Genomic DNA, 8165 nt, shown 5'->3' with positions numbered 1-8165 from the left:
CTAGCAGACTGGAGGGAAATTCTTTTTTTTTTAATTTTTAAAATTATTTTTATTATTTTTTAACAATTTTTAAAATTTTATTTATTTGAGACCGAGAGATACAGAGAAAGAGAGAGAGAGAGAGTATGAGCAGGGGGAGAGGCAGAGGGAGAAGGAGAAGCAGACTCCCTACTGAGCAAGGAGCCCAATGTGGGGCTCGATTCCAGGATGCTGGGATCATGACCTGAGCCGAATGCAGATGCTTAACCATCTGAGCCACCCACGTGCCCCTGTATGGAAAATTCTAATTTGAGATCATTTTACCTTACAGTTTGAAAGGCATTATGCCATTGCTATAGGTAACAGTGATTTGGACACAGAGCCTATGGGAATTCTGTATCTTGATCTTTTATTGGTTACCTGTTTCTCCTCTTCTCTTTGTTTGTTTATTTGTTTGTTTGTTTGTTTGTTTCTTTCTTTCTTTCTTTCTTTCTTTCTTTCTTTCTTTCTTCTTTCTTTCTTTCTTTCTTTCTTTTTGGAATACAAATTGAAGTTTATTGAACAAAATTAAGGCCTTCATATTTCATAGTTCATTAGTGCAAAACAAATTCTAGATATTGTCTTAAATCATTCACAAAAATTTAACCTTCACTCTCCCTCACCCCCAACTAGTAAAATGGCCTGACCAAATGTTACCAAAACAAACAGTGTAAATAACACCAAGTCCCATAAAGACCACTATCTCATATGCAATTTCTTGGCGTAGGTTATCTTCATGGCATGGGATGGTGTGATTTTAAATCCCTGTAAAGCATCCCAGCAACTCCAGCCTGTCCATCATTTTCAAATTCCATGAAAGCAATGTCATGCCTCCAGGTACCAAACATACTTCCTTGAAACCAGGAAACTGATTAAACAGCATGGATCATATCATCTCATTAGTCTCTTCTGGGAAACTATTAAGGAATAAAATATAGTGTGGAAGGTAATCAGAGACCTGAGGATTTGGTGTTGAATTTCCTTGGGCATTGGCTGCATTTGGTGTAACCTAACCAGGCTTTTTGTGTGAAGCTGTTGCAGAGAGTTCTACAGTTTTTGCACTTTTCTTTTTCTTCTACTGGGTCAGCAAAAGTGCCACAGACTTTAGATATTATATCAGAATCTGTTTTTGCATTCTGGACTTCCATTCATTTACCATAAAATAGAAATCCTTCTAACTGTCTGAAGGCATTTGTGGATGAGCCCAGTTCCTTAAAAATAACAAAGTCTTGCCCCCTCATCTTCATGGACTTTAACACTACAATATCTACCACGTGGCCAAATTGAAAAAACAGGGCATATAGGGAGCTCTTCAATTCTTCTTTTTTAATTTTGTCATTCATATTGTTGATATCAATTACATGATTTTGTTTGATATCCATGTTCTGGATTAAAATCTTCAAATAGCCTGAGGCCCATGCTGGTCCCACGAGAACCGAAATCCCCCCTTCACTTTCTTAAGGCCATTAAGATCTTTATGTGATTCCAGAGATTCTAAAACCAAGTTATACCATCACTTAATTGTCAGTCTCTTTTCATTCATTTTGTTGCCTTCTTGGTGGAGACTTTTCATTCTGAGATTCCACATTCTTCAGCTTGGTGAGATTTCATGAATTAGTTCTGTGTCAATTTTCTCCTGTCCATTTTCTCTTTCCGTAACTCATGTTTTCTGAACTTCTGAACCCCAGGCTGATCCTTATTTATTTATTTTTTTTCTTAAAATTTTTTTCATCTTTTGTGTTTTTGCACTTTCTGGCAGATTTCCTCAATTCTGTCCTCTGCTCCTTAGAGTTCCAACAAACCAATCCTAATTCATGTTTTCCTTATTTCTTCCCTTGGCTCAGATCATTCCTCTTGGCTGACATTCCACCTTCCCACCCCTCCCCTTCTCAGTTCAATCCATAGCAGTGCCATATTGATCTTTCTAAAATTTAAGTCAAGCTACGTCATTCAAAAAATGTGAAGACTTCTGGCTTTATCTCATATTAGCCTTGGGAGTATTCTTTGAGTGCAGAACAGAGGTCTAGTTAATATTTTCCAAACATCCATAAGCCAAGTTCTACTTTTTCTGTTTATCTGCTTCTCTTCTACCTCAATTCTTGATCCCTTCTTTAAGACTTATTTCAAATATCATTTTGGCATGAAAAAAATATGAAATAATGATCTCTATCTCATCTGAACCTCCATATGCATTTAGTAAATGTGTACCTTGTGATACTTACCATATTCTGTCCCACAATTTAGTTATCAAAACACTTGTCTTATTCTTCTCTTTACTTTCCTCAGTAACGCTAGTTCTTTGTCTTTGTTTTCTCCATAATGCCTAGTAAAATGCTCAGTGATCAACACGTATTTACTGAATAGAATTGAAACTCAACCTATAAGGATAGTACAATAAATATCTATTTTGTTCTGAAGCATGAGAAAAAAAATATGACTTCCAAATGAAGATATCTTATAGATCAACTATGCAACTCTATCATCTATAATTAAGAAATTTATGATCCAAAAAATTGACCCTCTAATTACAGGACACATACCAACTAACAGCAGACTACAGGAACCGAAGCCTGCTTTCTCCCAGGATGATGTTCAGTCGGGTAAGTAAAACTGCTTTGACACAGCTGCAAATGCAGAAATGGGAAGTTAGCTGTGCTGTAGCATGCCCTCCCCTCCTTTTATTAATCACATATGATATAAATTGTTCTCAGTAAATCATGTTTAAAATGCTATCAGCACACTGGTTGGTAAAGGGTGGTAAAATAAAACCAAAGCACAGAATCATTTTTATCCAATTTCCTTCCAAATTAATAAAAATAGATAAGAAAGGCATTTCCAACTTAATCAAAAGAAAGAAGCACAACCTCTTGTCATAAGCTTAAAAGGTGAGGGCCACAATAAACACAAATGTTTGGTGAGGCCCCAGGGGATCGTAAATCTACTCCAAGTCTCCATTAGAAATGGCAAATCTATAAAATCTAAGCAATTTTTACAATATTCCAGTATTTGAAGAACAACATATGGTATGATATTCTCTGGTATAGGATTGGTGCACAATGTATCTGCCAAGGAAGCTATGTTGTAATGAGAACAATTCAGATTATTAACACAAGATTTATATCATCTTAATTTTGTTTCATATATTTTCAAGAGCTTATTTTGTGAAACCATCCATCATCTCTTATGCATGTGAAGCTTAGTCAGGTCAAGGGAAACAAGTTTGAATTTGTTTCCATTTCACCTACACCTTACAAGTCTCTGATGGTTAGAAATACAAAGACAAATGAATCTTTTAACAAAACAAAATATGCAAATAGATTAAAATGATTAGTTTTTAATATTTATATTTTTCAAGAATATCTGCAAAGCAGTGGAGTATAATGGTTATAAAAACAGCATTTGGAATCATATACTTGGCTTCAAATCACAGTTGGCCATTAATTATTAGCAAAGGAAGTTCAGGCCAGTTTAACAGCTTCTGTAGAATTCTGTTTCAGAAGAGCAATGGCTTTCTTATAGTAATGTAAAAATGAGGTGAGATAATGTGGCAAAGTGGTTAAAACAGAAAGTAGAATTCAGTAGGTGCTCAATAAATAATGATTGATTTTTATTTTCCCTACTTAGAATTTCATTATAGTGAATAAGGATGTATACAGAAAAAAATAACTTCTTTTTCAACAGTGGACACATAAATAAAATTGTCTTGACTAATTTGGCATTACCTTATAATGTTAATTATTACCTTATAATAACTATTACCTTATAATAAACATTAACTTATAATGTTGCAAATTTTTGTCCTATTAGTGTACTTTTTGTTGTGAGTTGCAGGGAGTTTGAGGTAGGAAATCCATTAGGAGCTGTTATTGAAGTCTTCCTGAGAGATAACGAGCTTCTCTGTTTGAGGAAGTGTATTTATGTTGTTAATTGTAAATGTTTTCAATTGGTTAATTTTAGATTTTGAAACATAATACACTTTCAGTGAGATAAACAGGAGCTGTGTTGAAGATGGATACCATTAAAAACTTCAAGAACTCCCATCTGAAATTGTTTATAAACTGTAATGTCAGCTTAACAGCAAACTGCATTTTTTAACTTGGGGATAATTTTGTATCTCAGTTATGTTTTGAACATTACATTATAATGAAGTTCTCACTGTATTACATTAAAGTCAAAGAATGGAAACTTTGAGAGCTTAGAAGTTTCACATTTTAAGCAGATGACAATATAGTTAATTTTAGAGGTTTATCATTTGCTAATACCACTGAGTTCAATGCAGATTTAACATCCGTTTATGTTAAGCATGTTTCTAAAGCTTCTTTTAAAATATATTTTTGTCCTTAGACATTTTCATATCTCAGATAATGAATGTTTCTAGCTCCTCTAAATTATCTTGCTACACTATGAAAATTTCTATTCCAAATAAATTGAAATATATATGAAATAAAGGAGAGAACTGGACAGAAAACCCCAAATGACTGTGCATCAGTGTGGACTTTTTTTTAAAAATTAAGACTTTATTTTTTTTTTTTCAGCAAAATTGAGGAGAAGATGCAGAGGTCTCCCATATACACCCTGCCCTCACACATGCATAGCCTGTCTCATTAGAAATATCTGGCACCAGAGTGGTACCTCTGTCACCACTGCTGAACCTTCACTGACACATCGTTATCACCCAAAGTCTAGAGTTTACATTGTAGTTCACGCTTGCTGTTGTATATTGTATGGAGTTCGACAAATGGATGAAAACATGCATCCATTTTTATAGTATTTTTACTGCCCTAAAAATACTCTCTGCTTTCTCTACTCCTCTCCCCTATCCCTCAACCCCTGGCAGCCACTGATCTTTTTACTGTTTCCATAGTTTCACCTTTACCAGAATGTCCTGTGTTGTGCTTATACCATATGTAGCCTTTTCAGGTTGTCTTCTCTCACTTAGTAACATGCAGTTAAGATTCTTCCATGTCTTTTCATGGTTTGATAGCGCATTTCATTTTAGCACTGTATGGGATGGCTATTTTTCAAAGTCAGATTTACCTTGTTAGCTTGAGTGACGTTAAAACTTTTTATAATTTCAGGGGCAGAGCAAGACGGCATAGGAGTAGGAGACCTGGATTTCGTCTGGTCTCAGGAATTCAGCTGGATAGGGATCAAACCATTCTGAACACCTACGAACCAACAGGAGACCGAAGAAAAGAATAGCAACAACTCTCTGAACAGAAAAGTGACCACTTTCTGGAAGGTAGGACGTGAGGAGAAGTGAATCTGAGGCAATATTTGGGAGGATAGATGGCGGGGGCAGGGGCCTCTGTTGGCTGCTTCTGGCAAGTGATAGAGCAGCGGAGCACAAAATGGGAACTTTTAAGAAGTCGGCCCCACTGAGGGACGTCACTCCAGGGACTAAGCAGGGGGTGGAACCCTCACTGGGACAGTGTGGTCTCAGGACCCTCAGGGTCACAGAAAGACCGGAGGTGCCTGAGTGCAGCAGAGCTCCCAGGTATCGGAGCAGGGAAGCCAGCTGCAGAGATGGAACCAAGGAGCGGGCTCTCAGCTCGGGGTTGCCATAAACTGTGATCTGTGGCGCAGTCGGGTCACTGCTCCTCCAGCAGGGACCCAACAAGCGGCAGATCCGGGGAGACTCCCCTTCCTCCCCCGGGAGGAGCGGTGTGAGAGCGCACTGCAGGGATCTGCTGGGTTTGGAGACTCCACACCGAGTTGGGTGCCAGAGATAGAAACACAGGGTCACAGGCCGGGTGAACACGGAGTGCGGCCAGAAACTGGGGAGACGGGAGTGACTGACTGATTTTTTCTGGGGGCTCACTGAGGAGTGGGGCCCCAAGTTCTCGGCAGAGATTGGGAGGCCACCATTCTCACTCTCATCTTCCAAAGCTGTTTGGAAAGCTTGCAGGGAACAAAAGCTCCCGAGAGCAAACCCAAGCAGATTACTTAGCCCAGACCGGCAAGGGTGAGGCAATTCTGCCTGTGGCAAAGACATTTGGGAACCACGGCAACAGGCCCCTCCCCCAGAAGATCAGCACGAACAGCCAGCCAAGACCAAGTCTACCGATCACTGAGAATGGCAGAACTTCAGAGCTAGGGGCATAGTGCACATAGAATCCATGGCTTTTTTACCATGATTCTTTAGCCTTTCAAAGGTAATTTTTTTAACTGTCTTTTTTTTCTTTGAATTCTTCTTTTTCCCTTTTTCAACCAACATCTTATCAATCCCTTTTTAAAAAAATTTTTTATTTTTCATTTTTAGAGTCATATTCTATCCCATCATAGTAGTTACCCTTATTTTTGGCATATATGTATAAATTGTTCTCTCTTTAAAATTTTGAAATACAGTTTCTTCTAACAGATAAAAATATACCCTAAAACTCTAGTTTATGGCTTTGTTCTAGTCTCTTGCCTGATCACATTCTCTCCTTTTTTTTCTTTTTTTTAAAATCCTCTTCTTTCTTTTTTCAAGCAACTTCTTATCTTACCAATTCCTTTCATAATTTTTTAAATAATTTTCATCTTTACAGTCATATTCCATCCCTTTGTCGTATCAACCCTTATTTTTGTACATATATAAGTTTTCTTTCTTTAAAATATTGGGAGGCACTTTTTTCTAACAGACCAAAATACACCCAAAATCTAGTGTGTGGCACTGATCTATGCAGCAGTCTGATCATATTTGATCATATTCTGTTTTTTTTTTTTGTTTTGTTCTGCTTTAGTTTGTGTTTATCTTTTTCTTTTTTTTTCTTTCCCTTTCTTTTTGCCTGACTTCAGGTCTTTTCTGATTTGTTTAGAGTATATTTTCTGGGGATGTTGTTACCCTGTTAGCATTTTGTTCTCTCATTCATCTATTCTCCTCTGGACAAAATGACAAGATGGAAAAAATCACCTCAACAAAAAGAACAAGACGTAGTACCAACTGCCAGGGACCTACTCAATATGGACATTAGTACGATGTTGGACCTAGAGTTCAGAATCATGATTTTAAAGATACTAGCTGGGTTTGAAAAAAGCATGGAAGTTATTAGACAAACCCTTTCTGGAGAAATAAAAGACCTAAAATCTAACCAAGTCGAAATCAAAAAGGCTATTAATGAGGTGCAATCAAAAATGGGGGCACTAACTGCTAAGATAAATGAGGCAGAAGAGAGAATCAGTGATATAGAAAACCAAATGATGGCAAATAAAGAAGCTGAGAAAAAGAGAGAGAAACAACTACTGGATCACAAGGGTAGAATTCAAGATATAAGCAATACCATAAGACAAAACAACATTAGAATAGTTGGGATCCCAGAAGAAGAAGAAAGAGAGAGAGGGGCAGAAGGTATATTGGAGCAAACTATAGCCGAGAACTTCCCTAAGGTGGGGAAGGAAACAGGCATCAAAATCCAGGAGGCACAGAGAATCCCTCCCAACATCAATAAAAATAGGTCAACACCCTGACATTTAATAAAAAAACGTACAAGTCTCAGAGACAAAGAGAAAATCCTGAAAGCAGCTCAGGAGAAGAGATATGTAACCTACAATAGTAGAAACATTAGATTGGCAACAGACCTATCCACAGAGACCCGGCAGGCCAGAAAGGACTGGCATGATATCTTCAGAGCACTAAACGAGAAAAATATGCAGGCAAGAATATTATATCCAGATAGGCTGTCATTGAAAATAGAAGGAGAGATAAAAAGCTTCCAGGACAAACAAAAACTAATGGAATTTGCAAACACAAAACCAGCCCTCTAAGAAATATTGAAAGGGGTCCTCTAAGCAAAGAGAAACCCTAAAAGCAGCATAGACCAGAAAGGAATACACACAAAATACAGTAACAGTCACCTTACAGGCAATACAATGGCATTAAATTCACATCTTTCAATACTTACCCTGAATGTAAATGGGCTCAATGCCCCAATCAAAAGACACAGGCTATCAGATTGGATTAAAAAACAAGACCCATTGATATGCTGTCCACAACAGACTCATTTTAGACCCAAAGACACCCCCACGTTGAAGGTGAGGGGGTGGAACACCATTTACCATGCTAATGGACACCAAAAGAAAGCTGGGGTGGCAATCCTTATATCAGACAAATTAGATTTTAAACTGAAGACTGTAATAAGAGATGAGGAAGGACACTATACCCTACT

The 8165-nt window shown here is 37.5% G+C and overlaps 1 pseudogene; it reads right to left on the bottom strand.

Moving 5' to 3' along the window:
* Nucleotides 1-717: 717 nt before the first annotated feature.
* Nucleotides 718-1400, bottom strand: LOC114204997 (U2 small nuclear ribonucleoprotein B'' pseudogene; annotated as a pseudogene).
* Between the last annotated feature and the right edge of the window lie 6765 nt (nucleotides 1401-8165).

This window comes from Eumetopias jubatus, unplaced genomic scaffold, assembly GCF_037043125.1.
Source record: "Eumetopias jubatus isolate StellerSeaLion01/CBP00866 unplaced genomic scaffold, mEumJub1_p1.0 scaffold_16, whole genome shotgun sequence".
Lineage (NCBI taxonomy): Eukaryota > Metazoa > Chordata > Mammalia > Carnivora > Otariidae > Eumetopias > Eumetopias jubatus.
This window is presented reverse-complemented; position numbering and strand designations above follow the sequence as displayed.